The sequence below is a fragment of the Budorcas taxicolor genome, chromosome 14 (assembly GCF_023091745.1).
Source record: "Budorcas taxicolor isolate Tak-1 chromosome 14, Takin1.1, whole genome shotgun sequence".
Lineage (NCBI taxonomy): Eukaryota > Metazoa > Chordata > Mammalia > Artiodactyla > Bovidae > Budorcas > Budorcas taxicolor.
Genome location: NC_068923.1, coordinates 52363956 through 52383968, shown reverse-complemented (window position 1 = coordinate 52383968; position 20013 = coordinate 52363956).

The following is a 20013-nucleotide window of genomic DNA, read 5'->3' as shown; positions in this document are numbered from 1 at the left end:
TCTTGCCTGGAGAATCTCAGGGACGGGGGAGCCTGCTGGGCTGCCGTCTATGGGGTCGCACAGAGTCGGACACAACTGAAGTGACTTAGCAGCAGGGACAAATGAAATTACATGGATTATCATATTACTTTCCATAGTTGAGAAATTGAGTAGTTTCTGCACAAAGGAAGAGTAAAATCCAAAAATTCTGAAATTCTTCAATAAATCTTAGATTCTATGCCAAAAATAATAAGGCAGCTCCATATTTTTATTAGTGCTGCTGCTACTGCTAGGTCGCTTCAGTCATGTCAGACTCTGTGTGACCCCAGAGACGGCAGCCCACCAGGCTCCCCTGTCCCTGGAATTCTCCAGGCAAGAACACTGGAGTGGGTTGCTATTTCCTACTCCAATGCATGAAAGTGAAAAGTGAAAGTGAAGTCTCACAGTCTTGTCTGACTCTTAGCGACCCCATGGACTGCAGCCTACCAGGCTCCTCCGTCCACGGGATTTTCCAGGCAAGAGTACTGGAATGGGTTGCCATTGCCTTCTCCATTTTATTAATGCTGGAAGAGTGTTATAAAATGTATTGAAGTCAACTGCATTTTTCTTGCTTGGAAAACCAAACTTGAACTTATTCTGTGCAGTACAGATTTCTAAATGACTGTGCTCTGAAAACCATTCCTTGCCATTATACTCATTCTGGAAATGGAGTAGTAATCAAATACTTTTTAAAAAATTACATTAACTTGTTAATTTAAAAATTGACTTGAGAAAGAAATATTGTATTTAGAAAGTTTCTTTTTGACACCAAATTCTGTGCATGTATCATGCAACAGTTTTGCTACTTTTGAAAACTAGAATTTGATAGCTGAATTAAAACACACATCAGTTCAGTTCAGTTCAGTTGCTCAGTCCTGTCCGACTCTTTGCAACCCCATGAATCACAGTACGCCAGGTCTCCCTGTCCATCACCAACTCCCAGAGTTTGCCCAAACCCATGTGCATCCAGTCAGTGATGCCATCCAGCCATCTCATTCTCTGTCGTCCCCTTCTCCTCCTGCCCCCAATCCCTCCCAGCATCAGAGTCTTTTCCAATGAGTCAACTCTTCACGTGAAGTGGCCATACAGAAAGCAAATAGAAATCATATGTGTACTCTTTAAAATAGCATGTGTGTATTTTTTATAAACAGTCTTATATTCCATAACTTTCTGTTCATTGAGGGCTCTAGTCATCCAACATTCTGAGGCAGTGAATGGCTCCAAAGATGAGTAATGAGGTCAAATACCCTTCCCATCCAGATCACAGCCTTTCTGTCTGGTCTGTGTCACAAGTGACTAGGAGTCATCATTACCAGTTGATGGGTGTTTAATTGTCAATGAGAAATGTGCCCTGGCATTGCTCCAAGTCCTAACAGCTCAGTGTTCAATGTAACAGAAATCACTATAGTGTACCCACTTCTTTATCTACAAAGCATTTTGCTCTATGGATTTAGGACAAAAAGCTTATTCAGCCTTGAGGAAGTCCATACAGAATGGAGATAAAGAACACTTTCCCAAAATTATGTACCCTCAAAACTCCCCTCATTGAAAGAATAAATTTAGAAGAAGGGGAATAAAATACAGCAGTAGCTATTCATGGAACAAGTGCTGTATTAGACACCTAGCATGTGTTAGGTGATGTGAACACTTCAGTGATAGAATACTACTGCTTCAGTTTCAAAGACTATGGAGAGTGATAGAGAATTAAATAAAGGGTTTTGCTTATGGGAGATAACGGCTGTGGAAGAGAGGTGGCAGAGACCCTATGAGAGAACAAAGAGGAAAGCTCTTCTCTTTAGCTGAAGATACTAAGAAAGACAATCTTGAAGAGATGAACCTTGACCTGATTCTGGAAGATAGTGTAAAACAAGAATGGGCCAGAAAGCATTAGGAAAGAAGAGGCCACAAAAATCTGAAATTTTTTAAAAAGGAAAAATGGAATTCCAAGGAATATAGGATAGAAAACTTCAAGAGTAACCGAGGAAAGAATTTAAGGAAGAAAGAAATGTAGAAGAGAATTTCCTCCAAGGCTGAGATTCACTCTTCAAAGGAGTGGTTGTTGTTTAGTTGCTAAGTCATGTCCAGCTCTTTGCAACCCCGTAGACTGTAGATGGCCAGGTTCCTCTGTCCATGAGAGGGCATGAATACTGCCCACTAGATGGGAGAGAAGGTCACTAGGGACCCATAGGACAGAGTGGAGAAGCAGGAAGCCACCTGTGGGAGTGTGAGCAAGACCAGCTGGAGAGGGAACACAGTTGGGCCACACCTCTGACAGCCTTGCCATAGAAACCTGGAAGGAGCCTGCAAAAACAGCACTCAGAACCCAGAAACAGACATGCCCCTGATAATGACCTTGAGGTGTCCCTTCAGCACTGTCTGTTCATCATACTTCACAATGCAGCATCTGACAGGTCCAAGGCCAGTATCACGAAGCAGTTCAAAGAAAAGTGGATTTGGCTTTGAGGGGCAATCAATTAACAGTCAGCAAAAGTGGCCATTGGGAAATGAGGCTGTCCAAGACAAAGAGGGACCTCATTATCAAGGTCTTTATAAATCATGCCAGGTGTCATGGACAGCATCCTCTAGTCCAGGAGCAAAGAACTGTTCCTGGCAAAACAGTCATGAAGGGTGCTTACAATAATACAGACCTAGGCAGATCCTTGGGAATTTTACCTGTAAGGAGGCAGGTATCAGGGTTTTTATCCACCATTTCCAAGGATTCTGATACAAGTTATGTTTCTTAGACTTCCTTTTTAAGAAAGAGAGGTGTCGATTATGAATAACGATTGAGAAGTTTGAAGCAGAAGAATGCATCCATGTTTTTGTGTTTCAGGAAGTGTTTCCAACTGGAGACAGATGATAGTTTACAGTAGTAAAGGTATAGCTATTAGAATTTTTTGATCCCTGGGTCGGGAAGATCCCCTGGAGAAGGAAATGGCAACCCACTCCTGTATCCTTGCCTGGAGAATCCCACGGACAGAGGAGCCTGGCGGGCTACAGTCCATGGGGGTCACAAAGAGTCGGACACGACTGAGCGACTTCACTTTCACTTTCACTTTCTTTCACTCACTTTAGTTATTCTAACCTGATACACAGATAATTTTGTACGTATATAAAGACTGAACTGAGCTGAATTCCTTTTAGAAATATTAGACTTAAAATGACAGAAATCTAACTAAAATGCCAAAACTGTATCAAACAACACAAATATCAAATAATATATTTGTTAAAGTCTGAGTTTTTGGCACCACTGATAGCAAAAGCTATCTAACAATGTACACTATTTTGTGTGAAGCAGATACTCAATTAATGTTACTGAGTGATGATCTTGCAGGCATTTCTTATTGACAGACATATTACTGCAAACTAAAGTAAATAAGACTTTTTTCATTTAGCCAGATGGGCTGACTAGGACTCAGTTTGGGGCCATGCAAAGTAAAAAATGATTTTCCAGACACTTGATAAGTCTCTATTTTGTTTCTAGGGAATCATACATGGTTTTGTTTGAACGAGTGTAGGAAAGCTCCTACACATTTTCATTTTAGAGTCTGTATAGAAAAGCAGATTTCCTGACTCTATTTTGTGTATGCCAAAATCATTAAAATTTGTAACCATATAAAAAATAAATAAAATTTGTGATATATAATTCAAATTTGAGATCAAATATTGATGACAAAGAATCAACAAATCCTACATAAAATATTTACACTAGTGCCTGACACACTATAGGCGAACAGGACTATTTATATCCCATGGAATCAAGAAAGAGTAATAACGACTCTCAGCTTGAAAATCTAGGAGTTTCAAGTTGCTACGGAAATGGCATAAACTTTGGATTCACACAGGAAGCTGAAACTCCAATACTTTGGCCACCTGATGCGAAGAGCTGACTCATTTGAAAAGACCCTGATGCTGGGAAAGATTGAGAGCAGGAGGAGAAGGGGACGACAGAGGATGAGATGGTTGAATGGCATCATTGACTCAATGGACATGGGTTTGGGTGGACTCTGGGAGTTGATGATGGACAGGGAGGCCTGGTGTGCTTCGGTTCATGGGGTTGCAAAGAGTTGGACATGACTGAGCGACTAAACTGAACTGAACTATCATTTTTATTTTTTAGCTGTGCAATTATGGGCCATTTGACTTAACTCTCTGCCTCTCACTTTTTAAAATACAGATGTGTTATACAATCATTTGTTTATAATTGAGAGCTTAACTATGCTAATATGTGTCAGACACTGTACCAATCAGTGTAATTAATCTCACTTATCTCATTTATTCCTTGAAATAAATCTTTTGCATACAGATGTAGCATAAAGTAAGCCTCAACCAAGTAAATGAAAATATTTACTGTCACAGGGCTCATAAACGTTAGTACTGAGGCTCAACTTCAATCACGTTTTCACTGGTGGGTGATTTGGGGTAATATTACTAAATTCACTCCTCTCTGCCCTTTGCCCAGGGGTCAAACCAGGAAAGCACAAGCAAACAGAGCAGAAGGAGAGGAGACTCACATTTCAACTTTATTTTACAAAGTTCAGGCAACCTTGTTAAAAGTGTAATGTGTATATATTGAATTACTTGAGAAGTCCTGGCAAATATAAATCTTCTTTTCATTTAATTTATTATTTAGGTAAAAAAATGCAAATATGTACAGAATGGGACATCCCTGGTGGTCTCGTGGTTAAGAATCCACCTGGCAATGCAGGGGACAGAAGTTCGATCCCTGTTCTTGGTAGATTCCACATGCTGTGGGGCTACTAAGCCTGTGTCCAACAACGAAGAGTAGCCCCTACTCACCACAACTAAAGAAAGCCCACAGCAAAGACCCAACATAGCCAAAACTAAATAAGAAAAATATGTACAGAATGTATATAAACATATACAGATATTATTGCATATTTGTGTGTATGCATATCTCTTCTATATATCAACTATCTAAAATATACACTATATGCACACACAGAGAATATCAGTGTGTAACAGTTACACCTCTCTCCTTTCCAAAATTGTGAACTCCTGTTAGGGACACATCTTCTCATTTCTGGAACATAGTACCTGGAAAAGAACTCAAAATATCTGTTCTCATAAATATCTGTTGAATTAAGAATTTGAAATGAACCAAGTGCATGATGTATTTTTCTTATCTTCTAAATAAATCAACAAAAACAACATATACAATCTGATTTGTATAATTCATGTTGGTTTATATGTGGAGTGAAGTAGGTATAGAATATCTTGATCACAGAAGAACTGTTGACAAAACCTCCCTTGAGATTTTATTTGGATTAAGTAGTGAATTGGTTCTTAACCCTATTAGGTAGAATTGAAGCCAGTTGATCATTCATACAAAAAGAGAGTTTTAATTCATGGTTTTGTGTCAATATAAATCATTTCTGCAGCTTACTAAAGGGTTTTTACGTGTTCAACACATTTAAAGCATTTTTTGCAGTATTTTAATACAGCAAATAATAAATAAAAATTTTAAAACATCTAAAAATCCCATCAATGCTAAAAGTAAGATTTCTTCCAATTCTTTTCCATGAATATGTTTTAAATGACTAAGATGATATTCTACAAACAATTTTGTATACTGAATTTGTATTTGACACGACATTTTCTGAAATAGAACAGGACACTATGGTCCTTAACTCCATGGCTTTCTGACTTTTGTCTTTGGAAAAACTTTAGCCAAAGTATAATTTTAATCAGAGAAATGGAAAAATGCAGAAATAAAGGAAACTAGCACCAAATTATAATAGTTTAGCCACTGAGCATAGTCAATGACCTTGAGTTCCTTCTCAAGGACCATAGGTAATTTTCTGAGGCATATCCTGTGAGCTGTGTTATAGATACTGAAAGCCCAGGTGGAGAAATTTATGTACCGGATGACCAGCCTGTAGCCATGATGTAAGCTGCCACAGTTCCAAGAACTGGCCTCAAGGAAGTGGGAGCAAACTGGAACTGGAGATTGCTGCTGCTGCTAAGTCGCTTCAGTCGTGTCCAACTCTGTGTGACCCCGTAGACGGAAGCCCAGCAGGCTCCCCCGTCCCTGGGATTCTCCAGGCAACAACACTGGAGTGGGTTGCCATTTCCTTCTCCAATGTGTGAAAGTGAATAGTGAAAGGGAAGTCGCTCAGTCGTGTCCGACTCTTAGCGACCCCATGGACTACAGCCTATCAGGCTCCTCTGTCCATGGGATTTTCCAGGCAGGAGCACTGGAGTGGGGTGCCATTGCCTTCTCTGGAACTGAAGATCAACTACACTTAAAACAATCAAGATGATTTTGATAGGAGCACCGATGACCAACTTCAAGATGACTGTTAGAGTTGACTGTGTTGTTTCTGCATGTACCTCCCTCTCCCTGTCTAGGAAAGCTCTTGCCCTCAGATCATCGAGGTATGGGTGAGGGTTAGCCTTTACATAAGCAACCACCCTCCAGACCAGTGGCCAGCACCCAAAATAAAGCAAACTTTCCTTTCCACCTACCTGGTCTTTCTATTCCTTTTGAGGGACAATCAGCTAGATCTGGGTTAGGTACCATTTCTTGACAGAACATCTTAAAGGAACAAGTCTGAATTCAGCATACCAGGTTTGAATGAATCCAAAATGCTTTGCTTTGCTTATGTATGTGGAGCAACCAGAATTGAAGGATGGGAAGCAGCAGGGAACACCTGCTATGAAATGGTATGTTCTGTGCTGGATCTGTTCCCTTCTTTTTTGAAGGACTTCAGTGTTTAGCCTTACCCTTAAAGATGTATTCCTGGCTAATTGTTTACCTTACCTTCTTTAGGTATACTTTTTGTTCAATACTATCTACCCAAAATAATAATGAATTTATTTTCTGTCATGTGAACCAAACAATATGTCATATTACTCTGTAATATTGAAATATCTCTTCTAGCTTATTTATTTAGTGAGACTGAGGCTGGAAAAGTCAATATATCAGAAAAATAATTAGTCTTCACAAATTGAATGAGACATTTCAAAAGACTTTCTGATGAAAAGATTAAAGATAATCATTTCATGAGGTAAGCTCTTAATTAAATTATCTAATATTTTTATAACTTTGCATTATCAGAAACCAGGGACTTACTAACTTTTCAATTGTGTTTTATGAAACTATCAAGGGTGTTTGTTAAACTTCAAGTATTTAGACATATATTTCTTGGCTTTTTTTTTGTTCTCTTGCCTGGGATCCAAAATGTTTGACATAGTGGTGAGAAAAACTCATTTTTCTCTGAAACTTTTTCCTTTTATTTCTTCTTTTATATTCTTTATTATATCTGGGTCAAATATATTTTATCTGGAATGCTGTGGTTTCTTTTAGAAGTTTTTCTTATGAAATTTTGACATTTGGCTTTAATTCATCCTTACAAGATGTGAAGAACTTACAAAAATAAATTTTACATGAAAATATTATGTCCTAAGTGGAATTATTTCATTAAAACTTAAATAGTGAAGTGAAGTGAAGTCACTCAGTCGTGTCCGACTCTTTGCGACCCCATGGACTGGAACCTATCAGGCTCCTCTGTCCATGGGATTTTCCAGGCAATAGCACTAGAATGGATTGCCATTTCCTTCTCCAGCGGATCTTCCTGACCCAGGGATCGAACCCAGGTCTCCCGCATTGTAGACTGACGCTTTACCGTCTGAGCCACCAGGGAAGTCCTAAAATAATGTACCTAAAATTACTTCCTGCATTTTACTGCAAGTATATATAAAAAATAATAATAATAGGGTTTCTCAGATGGATCAGTGGTAAAGAATCCAGTTGCCATTTCAGAAGACATGGGTTTGATCCTTGTGTCGGGAAGATCCCCTGAAAAAGGAAATGGCAACCCACTCCAATATTCTTGCCTGGGAAATCCCATGGACAGAGTAGCCATGAGTCACAAAAGAGTCAAACATGGCTTAGCAACTAAACAAAAACAACACTAAAAAAAAAAATACTATAAAAACTAAAATAGTTATATAATTAAACCTGTATTTATTTCTATTATAATTTTCATTATAACAAATATTTATTGGCTAAAATTATATATAATATGTCAACTAAAGTTATTTAGGAGTGTATCATCAATGTATTTCCCCCTTAATTTTCTTAAAACTTTTTATGTATAAATTTTGTCCTATTTTTTTAAAGAATTTTACTCATAGCAATAGTATGCATTCAAAACTTCTACTAAACTTTAGATTGTCAGTTTATCAGATTTCTGACCCATATGATCTGAGGATGAATATTCAGGCATTCAGGTATAAGCAGGTACTCTAAATTACATAAGCTACACCTTGTTTATGTTATTCACGGATGGTATTCTTGGCTGAAAACTGAGGTCAAATTATCCCTAGTAACTATCAATATTATATTTCTGACAATCTCCTACCTTTTGTCTTTACCTCCTCACAAATTTCAAAACTTTCCTAATACTAGGAAAGTGAAAGTGTTAGCCACTCAGTCCTATCCAACTCTTTGCAAACCCACACATAATAGTACAATTCCGCCAGGCTCCTCTGTCCATTGTACTCTCCAGGCAAGACTACTGGATTAGTTACCCATTCTCTTCTCTAGGAGATCTTCCCGACTCAGGGATCAAACCCAGGTCTACCACATTTCAGGCAGATTCTTTTCCATCTGAGCCACCAGGAATTTGGAAAAGCAAGTAGAAAATGAACTTTCAGTGGTTCTACTCAGTGGAGAGGGCCTTATCTCTGAAGGCCAATTTTTGTTCCGCCTTTTTATTCCAGGATTGTGACAATGAGCAAGTCACATCATTTTGTTTTCTTATTTTAAAAGGAGAGTTGCCCTGTAAAGCTTCTAAAACTTCTAAAGCTTCTAACTCTAAGGCTTGTGAGGGCAGATGTTCTGTTTGTCTTTTATCTGCAGTGCCCAGCATGGTGCCTGGCACATTGTAGATGCTGGATAAATCTGTGTTGATTGGCTACATATCAGGTTAGATACATTTACAGCATCAGATAGATGGCCTTAGAAAGTGGTTTTAAGTATTGACTAATCCAGTAGAAAAGGAAGTTAAAAGAATTGTTGGAATCATTCTGAAATTCTGCATTAACAATTCTGGAAATACATCATTTATTATTGGTAACTAAAAATTAGATGGGAATGCTTATGGCTTTCAGATCCCAAATTTAACTCATTAATTGTCACATTTTGGGGCACTCTTTTATACTATTTTTCAATTACCTGCAAGAAAATTGAATCCTGACTAGATTTTTTTTTCTTTGAAATTGATATTTACATTATCCAGAAGCAAAAAAAAATGATTACCTCTTCCTTTCCCCTGCCCCCAAATCTATCTACCCCAGCTTTGTTTTTCTGAATACCAACCAAAATTTTGCATTTTCATTTTCTATCAGAGAGCTGGCTTCAAGGATTAATTTTGGCTGCTTGAAATCAATGCTCCCCAATCACTTCATATTGGCTAAACTCAGCTCAGAAGTTCAATATTTGCTTGTCTTCTAAAACTGATAATTGTGACCAGGGGTATATATGCAATATTACGGATTATTCAGACGTTCAAAAATTTAAAGCACTCTGAAGAGGACAGACTGCAAACTCTTCTGAAAACATGAACCACTTGAAGCACTTCAGTAATTTTCAATTGCTTTGTGATGTGCAAGCAAAGAACCTCGATCACTTTCACACTGACGCACTTAAGCTCTCTGATAATTTTATCCCCTTGCAGCCATTTTCCGAAAACCATCATTTCCCTCACTGAAGTGGTTTTTAAAATACATGAAGTGTTTCAATAATTTTAAATTATCTTCTACCTCACAAACTCAGACCCTGATCACCACCAAGTTGAACAGCTAAAGAAAATTTAAAGTAGTCTAATCTTTTGTTTTCAAAACCTATGTATTGGATGTCAGTTATTTTATAAATGACTTTAATTTGGGTTGGATAGACTACACAGCAAATCAATTAAGGCAAGATACATGGAATAAACCTAATTGTATCAAAAGTAAATTAAAAATGCAAATGTTAGAAAATGAACCATCTTCCTGGTTTCAACCCTTAAATAAAATATATGCAAAAAATATATTTCAATGCTTTGATTTTAAGATAGAAAACCAAAAAGTATTTCCAAAAAAAAAAATCAACTCTGCAAATTAGTGCACGATATTGCTGAAGACTGTTCAACAATTCTCATTGGAAAATAAACTGTTCATATTTAGAAATAGAAATAGAAATGTATCCTGTGTAGAAAGTGGCAAATGTAGGATTATGCATAACCCAATAGTTTCCAAATTGAGGAAATTTTAGATCCTTTGGAATAATATCCAAGAGGAGTATTTTGTTATTTTTTCTATATCTTGAGGATGAAATTTTATAATTTTAATGATTACAAAAAACTTCTGCCATATATGCATGGATTTACTAAAAAGCATAGCCTTGTTTGAATACTTACAAATATTACTTAGTGTTTGACTCTGTAAATATTTCAATACACTGTTTAAAACCCCAGAATTATATTTTGGAATAGATTCATATTGATACATAAAGTGTTCTTTTATTCTTGGATATGTTCTTAACACATGTACAAGAATCTCAGGATACATATGTAAGTGGACTTACTGAACTAACAAGTATATGCATCTTCTTTACCACAAATATTTTAAAAATGTATACACATTTTCTTCCTTTTTTAACATTTTATTTTACATTGGAGTGTGGCTGATTAACATTGCTGTGATACTTTCAGGTGAACAGCAAAGGGTCTCAGCTATACATATACAGGTACCCATTTCCCCTCAAACTCCTTCAGAAGGAGTATTTTAATCCAAATAATCCATAACTGCAGAAATCAATAACTAAAATTTTTGATATCTTGTTTTTTCATTGTTAATGTTTCTTTGATGTGTATTTTTAAATAGCTATGTTTCCCTCAAATATTTACAAGTAATATTTCCTCCCATTCTTGCAATACCTGCCTTAAAACTGATATGTACTTATATTTTATGTACTTCCTAGAACATTGCGGGGATTATGACAACACAAAATGAGGAGCAGGGAACTGGATATCAAGGAAGAGAGGGAAAAAGTAAAGCCCATATGGACCCTTGGAGATGTCTCTTGTGTCCACTGTGGTAAATAAAGACCAAGGAGATACACTTACTTATAACCTGGGTACAAAAGTTTCCTTTACAGATGTGGAAACTGAGACTCAAATTACCCAGGGACTCACATTTTCATGGCAAACAAACAAACAAAAAACTGTTTCTCACTTTGAGTCTCGCTTGTATGTTCTACGTCATTAACTAGGAACTTAGGGTACTACACTGTAAAACAAATAGACTCTTCCTTTATGAATAGTATGATTCAATGGAAAATTATGTGAATTTGGTACTTGAAGAAATGTTGAACTTCATCCAGTGTGCTTCAACCCTTTCATTTTATAGAGAAAAGTCTTAGAGAATTGAAGTGACTCCAAGGCAGAGGTTTGACCATAATCAAGGTCTCTGACCCATTTCTGACCTCTGATGACTGGCATTATAGATGTACCCTGTACCCTACTGTCTTCTGAGCAGTTTCTTTATTGTTTATCACTGTGAGTGAGAAGAGAAAAACCATTCACAGCACTTGGATGAGAAGCTGTTTTTTTTTTTGTAGAGAATGTATTCAAGAGGCTTTTTTATTGTGTACTTTAAATTATTTAACCAACTAAATATTACTACAAAAAGATGAAAAGCAAAAACTTGCAAAATATCATTTTGAGATATACAAAATTATGATACAAATTTTAAAGTCAATGGCACTTAGGGAGTAAAATTAATAATATATCTGGGTTTGATACCAGAAGAAATTTGGTAATTAGAAATTTGAAGAAATAAAAATATTTAAAACTGATTCACAGATATGATTAAATTAGTGTTGTAATTATATTGTCATTGTGATTTCCAGCACCTCTACAATTTTCTTTTTAGCCTTCTAAGAAAAGCTGCTTGCAGAGTCAAATTATAATCATCATATAAAATAAATATAGATGAGAATTACAGCATTGGTTTTTCCACATGATTTACACACACAAAAAAAAAATGGATTAGGATGCCACTGCTTCTTATAGTTCTAATCCTTTATAAACTGATTGTAAGTAAACTCCACTGGATCATCCCTTACAAGGGACGTCATGTTACTTATTGAGAATTTTATGTTCAAGCTTCCAAAACCCAACTATCTAAAACTTTATTACATAAAAGCAATATGTACTTCTCTTTTGGGTAGAGCAAAAGGCAAAATACAGTAAATGGCACAGGTCATAACAAAGCAGCAGCACATGAACATCTGTGCTTACAGAGAAGGCTCAAGAGACGAATATGGTGATGAGGTTCTGGAGAAGTCAAACTCCCAGAGTCACAGACATCAGGCAACTTTTGGGCTTCCTAAGCAACATACTCTATAACAGAAGAATGTATGTACTAATTAAGTATAAGGAAGTCTAGACAATGCTGTCTATTCTTTTTTTAAAATTTTAATTGAAGGACAATTTATTTATATGAATCAGCCATAGGTATACATATGCCTCCTCCCTCCCACCTCCCACCCCATCCCACCTCTCTAGGTTGTCACAGAGCCCTGCTTTGAGTTCCCTGAGTCATACAGCAAGTTCCCACTGGCTATCTATTTTACATATTGTTGTGTATATGTTTCTATGCTACTAATGCTGTCTATTCTTGCCAACATCCAGTTAGCCTTTAATTCTTAGAGTCAGCCTGTGAGTCATTCTACTAGGGAAAAAATCCCATTATAGTGGAAATGATCCAGTCCAGAAGCAGAAATAGAGCCTCGGTCTTACATATATGCTATCATGGTCCCCAATAATCGCTAGATACACATTTTGGGAGACATTCAAAGAGCTTTATCAGACCCCAACTAGATTATACAGTTTGCAGTTTTATTTTTTTTCCTTTTTTTTTTTCTTGACTGGAAAAATAATTTTGTTTTGTTTGGGGCAGTGGGTGGGGGGTCCAGACCCAGAACTTCTGGAACTGTTTCTTGGCGCTGGCAGCCTTGGGGACCTTGAGGTGATCCATAAAGGATAAATGAGTGAAAAATTAATTTCATAGCTATAGATTGTGCTAGAGAATTATTTTGTATATATACAAACAATACATATAAAAATATATGTAGTATTATATAGTATATTGATACATTGAGAAAGATTCCTATTATAGTAGTATGAAATTTTATAGCGTTTGAGACAATTCATACACAAACCTCACATAAAAAAGGAAATGTTGTGTGATGTGGCATAATTCAAATCCTGCCTAAAGCATGCTGCACGGAAATAATGATCACAATATTCAATTCAATAATACAAAATCAATAGATGTCATTGAGCTGCCATCTGAAGCAATTTTAAAATGCCATTTTGTTGACTATTAATTAAATTGACATATCAAATTAAAAGTAAAACTTTTTCTTTTCCTGAAAAAATTATTGATAGTCCTCTTTTATTGTAAAATACATATTGAAGTAAAGACAATGGAGACATTAGCAAATAATCCCATCAGATATATTTTTAACAATGAGGTTTGACTTTTCTTACCAAAAAATCTGCTTGTCTGTAGAAGTTCCATAAGTAAAGCTTCTGCAAATGGTCTTCTGACTCATTGATCACAACCTTGGTATTCAAAGTCTAATTATACTTAAAACTGCCCATGTATCTTGGGTACTGGAAAATCATTATCTGAAAGTAATCAGTTCTTCAAACATAACCATTCCTAATTATCATGGGGTTATTGAGATAGCATGCAATTTAAAATATATATGGTACTAATTTCAAATACCTTATTTGTATAAATCATTGTATTATAATGAAGGTAAATGCACAATATACATTTTATCTCTTGTACCACAATTACAAAAGACAAACCAACCACCCCTTACTGTTTCTGGTTAAACATTATGCAAGAATTAATAATAATTTTAAAAATGATAGCAGCTAACATTCTTGAGTTTTTAGTATGTGCCAGTAACGATTTTAATTTTACCTTATTTGTTTATTTATGTTTGACTATGCTAGGTCTTCATGGCTGCCCTGGCTTTTCTCTAGTTGCTGCGAGCAGGGGCTATCCTCTAGTGTGCTGTGTAGCCTTCTTATTGCAGAGCCTCCCTCTCTTGCTGCAGGCCACAGTCTCTAGGATGCAGGCTTCAGGAGTTGTGGAACATGGGCTCAGTAGTTGCGGCTGGAGGACTCTAGAGTACAGGTTCAGTAGCTGTGGTGCCCCAGCTTAGCTGCTCGAAGGTATATGGGATCCTCCTGGATCAGGGATTGAACTCCAGTCTCCTGCATTAGCAGACTCTTCACCACTGAGCCAACAGGGAAGCCCTGTGCCAGTGACTATTTTAAATGCTCCATTTTCTTTTAACAGTACTTACATAGCACTTGGGCTTCCCCAGTGGTGCTAGTGGTAAAAAACTTGCCTGCCAAAGGAGGCAAGACATAGAAGACGTGGGTTTGATCCCTGGGTCTGGAATCTCCCCTAAAGAAGGGCACGGCAACCCACTCCAGTATTCTTGCCTGGAGGAATCCCATGTACAGAGGAGCCTGACAGACTACAGTCCATGGGGTCACAAAGAGTCAGACATGACTGAAGTGATTTAGCATGCCTGCATGCATTATAGCACTTACTATGTTCAAGCACTATTGCAAACACTTTCCATTTATGTGTGTGTTAGTCACTCAGTCAAGTCCAAATTTTTGTGACCCAATAGACTGTAGCCCCCTCAGACTCCTCTGTCCATGGGATTCTCTAGGAAAGAATATTGGAGTGCACTGCCATTTCCTTCTCCAGAAGATCTTCCCAACCCAGGGATCAAACCCAGGTCTCCTGCATTGCAGGCAGATTGTTTAGCATATGAGCTACAGGGAAGTCCTGTATTGTATTTATGACCTCATTTAATCCATACAACTTTATGAAACAGAACTATTATTATAACCTCTACAGAAATGAAAGAAAATAAGTACGAGATCAAACTGTCTGTAATCTCATTGTGCATCAATATTATACAATGTTGTAATGTGGTAGCAGAATTTTAAGGTAAATCCCAAGATTCCTGCCCTTAACTGTGGGCAGAACTTGTGAATATGATGGGATTTTACTGCCATGATTTATTTTGTGATGGAAATGGTGAAGGAATTTCGGGGATGTAATTAAGGTCTCTAATCCAACTGTCTTTGATAGTGAAAGTGTTAGTCATCAGTCATGTCTGACTCTTTGAGACACAATGGACTATAGTCCACCAAGCTCCTTTGTCCGTGGAATTTCTCAGACAAGAATACTGGAGTGGGTTGCCATTTCCTTCTCCAGGAGATCTTCCCAACCCAGGGATTGAACCTGGCCTCCTGTGTTGTAGATGGATTCTTTACCACTTGAGCCACCAGGGGTCTTTATGTTCATCAAAAAGGAGATTTTCCTGATTGAGCTGATCTAATCATGTGAGCTCTTTACATCAGAGTCCAAGCCTTGCCACAGTGAAAGTTTTCAAGTAACTGAAATGCTCACCTCTTGGCCTTGAACAATAAAACTGTCTTGTTGTAGAGAAGATCATGTGGCAAGAAAATGTGGGTAGCCTCTAGGGGCCAATGGCCATTGTCCGATAGTTGCTAAGAACTGCATCCTTCCAACAACAGTAACTCAGAAGATGACCTCATTCATACATAGCCTTGGCTTACACTTGATTTCAACCTAATTAGACCCTGAGTGGAGAAGCTAGCCAAGTCATCTGTGGTCTCTTGACTGTGGAAACTGAGATAATAAATGTATGTTGCTTTGAACTACTAAATTTATTACACAGCATAGAAAAACTAACAAATGTTGTTAATCCAGGTCTTGGATTTGCCTAATGATAATATTAACTGAGCTATCATCCTTATGTGCAGACTGAGTGCTTTCTTCCACAAAGTGTTTTTGCCAGTAGCAGTGAAATGTGCATGCGTGCTAAGTCACTTCAGTCGTGTCTGACTTTGTGACTCACTGGACTGTTTCTGTCCATGAGATTTTCCAGGCAAGAATGTAGGTCTACCTAAATACCCTGATAACAAAATTGGCTTCACCAAAAGACTGCTTTAAAATGTTTATACTGTTTAGATCATTCAAGAAACTAAACAAATTCAGCAGTGTTCCTTAACTTTGATGACTTTATAAAGAAGACAACATATTAAATTGACAACAGGTAAGTACAGAGAATGAAACAGACTCCATAGAGTTTATGGATCACTTAAGCCAAATTCAAAATATAATAAACTACAAACAAATATACAGCAGGTCTATTTTCCACAACACCATCTTGCCTCACAGGAAGTTGAGGAATCTGCACAGTCTCTCATGCAAGGCCCTTCCAGAGCCTTTTCTCCATTTATTATTGATTTGTATTAATTGTATTCTGTGCCCTACATTATTCTCATTCTGAAATATCTGCTGATACTAGAGTTTTTAAATGCTTATCACAAAATTATATGCTTTTATTTTTTATTTATTTTTAGTTTCTCTGTGTGTGTTAGTAGCTCAGTCATATGTGTCTCTTTGTGACCCTATGGACTGTAGCCCACCAGGCTCCTCCGTCCATGGGATTTCCCAGGCAAGAATACTGGAATGGGTTGCCATTTTCTTCTCCAGAGGATATTCCTGACAAGGGATCAAATTAAGTTCTCCTGAATTGCAGGCAGATCCTTTACCATCTGAACTAGTGGGAAGTCCCTTTCTGTCTATAATAGCACAAAATCCACATGAAGTACAACAGTCCTTGATGATAACATCTCTCTAGCTCCATGTCTTTTCCAACTACCTACATGCAGGTCCATTCGTCTTGAAGCACAAGAATTTTGTTCTCCTTTACTGCTTTCTCTCAGAAATATTAGAGCTTTGTTGACCAAAGAATGTGTTGACTTGGTCCATTGCTTTTCATTCCATTTTGTCTCGCCCTTTATTTTGTTGTATGTTCAAGAGGAACTTTTCTTTAGTATCTGAAACATTTTGATGCATTTTAATAGAAATTATTAAGGATTTAACCTCATTTCCACTTGCAGTCATCAAAAATGTTTACCATTAACGCTATGCACCAATCCTGTGCTTCATGATCGTACTGTCATGTCCAACTCTCTGCAACACCATGGACTGTAGCCCACCAGGCTCCGCTGTCTGTGGCATTTTTCAGGCAAGGACTCGAGTTGGTTGCCATTTCCAACTTGAGGGGATCTTCCTGACCCAGGGATCATACCCAGGTGTCCAGCATCTCCTGCATTGGTAGGCAGATTCTTTACTACTGAGCCAGAAGCCCATACACCAATCCTAGTTCTTCATAAAGGAAGTTCTTGGCTAAACCTACAGAGGAAAAGTTTCTGTACTGCTGTGAGACATTGGAATCCTTTTAGAGATTAGCTATACATTGCGTGTCATAGCTCTGCTACTATTATCTTCAAATATTATTTAACATTTTATTATTCTGAGCTCATATATGTTTATGTCAGCTTTTCCCAAGGAGATTGCTACGGTTTTAACAACTGGTCAATGAGAATTCCTTTTCTTTGAAACAAGGTAAAAATGTTTGTTCATTGTTCTCTTCTTCCTTCCATATTTGCTCATTTCACAATAACCATTGCTACTCCAAAAAGACATTTAAAGTTTAGTGCCTAATTGAAAGTGCTGTTGGTTTTTCATCTTCATATGTAGGTCTCAGACTTCCCTGGTGTCTCAGTGGCAAAGAATCTGTCTGCCAATGCAGGAGATGCAGGTTCAATCCCTGTGTCAAGAAGATCCCCTGGAAGAGGAAATAGCGAGCCACTCCAGTATTCTTGCAGGGAAAAGCCCATGGGCAAAGGAACCTGGAGGGCTGCGGTCCATGGGGTCACAAAGAGTCAGGCACGACTGAGGGACTGAGCACTGTGTAAAGACACTCCTTTCTTTTCTTTCTCCCTGATTCTTCACATGAGAATTTTAAGAGCTTTCTTCCCCTATTTTGACCTCTGACCTCTAACCCAGTGAGACTGTGAAGACAAGAGCTACATTTTTCTTCAAGATCTCTGAAGAGAAAAACACTTCATGGAGTTGTTTATGATACCCTCCAGCATCTTTCAATTCTTATAGGCTGGGACTTGGCTGAATACAAAGCAAGGCTGAATCAAGAGTTTCTTGGCAGCCTGGGTCTTTTTAAGACAGGAAGAAGAACACGCTGGAAAGATAATCTCTTCTCATCTAAGTCTTCTCCTTATATCCTGAGAATATCTTAAGACTAGTGCTAAAAGCCAAGAAATCCCAGAAATCAAAGATGATAAAAATGTCTGTTCTATTAAGTAAATGTATCATATTTCTGAGCACACTGAGATTATTATCTATACTTAGCTTATGGGGTTTGTTATTAAAGAGTGTGTAAATAAAATAGATAACTCATTTATCCCATTGAGTATCAAAATGGGAAATTTGGTACTTTAAGGATGTTTCCAGAACATGGTTTATCCCCCTTACAAAGATAATATAGTAGTTTATGCTATCAACACATCGCAAATGGTTATTAATTCAGTTACCCGTTAATATAAACAAAGTAAAAAAGTCATACTGAGTACTGTATAAAAATGTATAAGGTAGTATCATAGTCCTATTAATGACTTTTACCACAATTTAAAAAAAAAACTAAGCTCTTTCCACTGTTAAATAAAACAAAATATATTACCAGTTCAAAGTCTTTATAGTAAATTGAATAGAAACATTTAAGGATTTAATATAATTAAGTGACTCTGACCATCATCATAGCTAACACTGTTTAGTACATCTGAATTCTGGCTAACCATTTATATATTTCCTAATGTCAGGTTCACAAAAACTCTATGGGATAATGGCTATTCTCAATACCATTTTACATGTGAAGAAACTGAGGCTTGGAAATGATAAGCAGTTTAACCAAGGCCATACATTTCAAAATTAGGGGTTGGGCAAGGTCTGAACTCCTGAGCCCACGTGCTTACCCACTATATTCCAGTCATAGGATAGATTTTTCTATAGACAAGAGTATTATAAGTATTTGTATTTTACATAGACTTCAACAAAATTATTCCTTACTATTTGAATTGAACTTTTAATATTTTATAACCATTTATAATAAAAAGCATATTGCAATTTATATTGTCTACAAATATAATTAAAAATAAAGCTCTAAATTAAAACTTGCAAGTCTAAGTGCTTGATCACCTAATTAAAAGACTCCAAGTGTCCATGTAAAAAATAGCTAAAATGTTAATGAAATAGGAAATATTGGGGATATTTTTTGGAAGGAGGCAGTTTCACCTCTTATTTTTATGTTTGCAGAATAGAACCACTATATAAATAATGTTTATACTGTCAGATTAATTGCTATCATTAAATGTGTCATTTTTGACCACATTTTTCTAACTATATTTAGTTTGATTGCATAGTAGGAAACAAGTTGTAGCAGTTAATATATGATGGTCCATTTTGCATATTTTTCTTATACTGTAATGAAATTGAAACTGAGAAATCTGCTATACTCACTGTTGTACTTTTAGATGATACAGAAATAACCTCTCTATATAGATCCCTTCCCAGAACTGTAGTTTTGGATACAGAGAACAGTGAGAAGCAAACACTTTCAGGGCTAACATGAAAAAAAATTATATTAAGAGATCTAAGTTTCTGGTAGTTTTTATGATCATTGCTACATGTTTAATCCCAGAAATGTTCAATTTTTATTTAAATACCACTTCCCATCTATCACTAGTGCTTTCCTTCCTGGGTCATTGAAAACATAATAATTCATTTTGTCATTTGAAGGTGTGCTGACCTACTTTCCCTAGTTAATTTCAAGAGAAGGATCAGATGTTCCATTGCTTTTTGTAATTGATTTGACGATAGATCTTTAGTAGAGCCCACAACATGATCTGAGGGCATTCCAGGCAGCAAAGGCTCAAGGTCATTATTGAAATGAAAATTTCACAAATCAATTATTTCTCTTAACAGCATTGT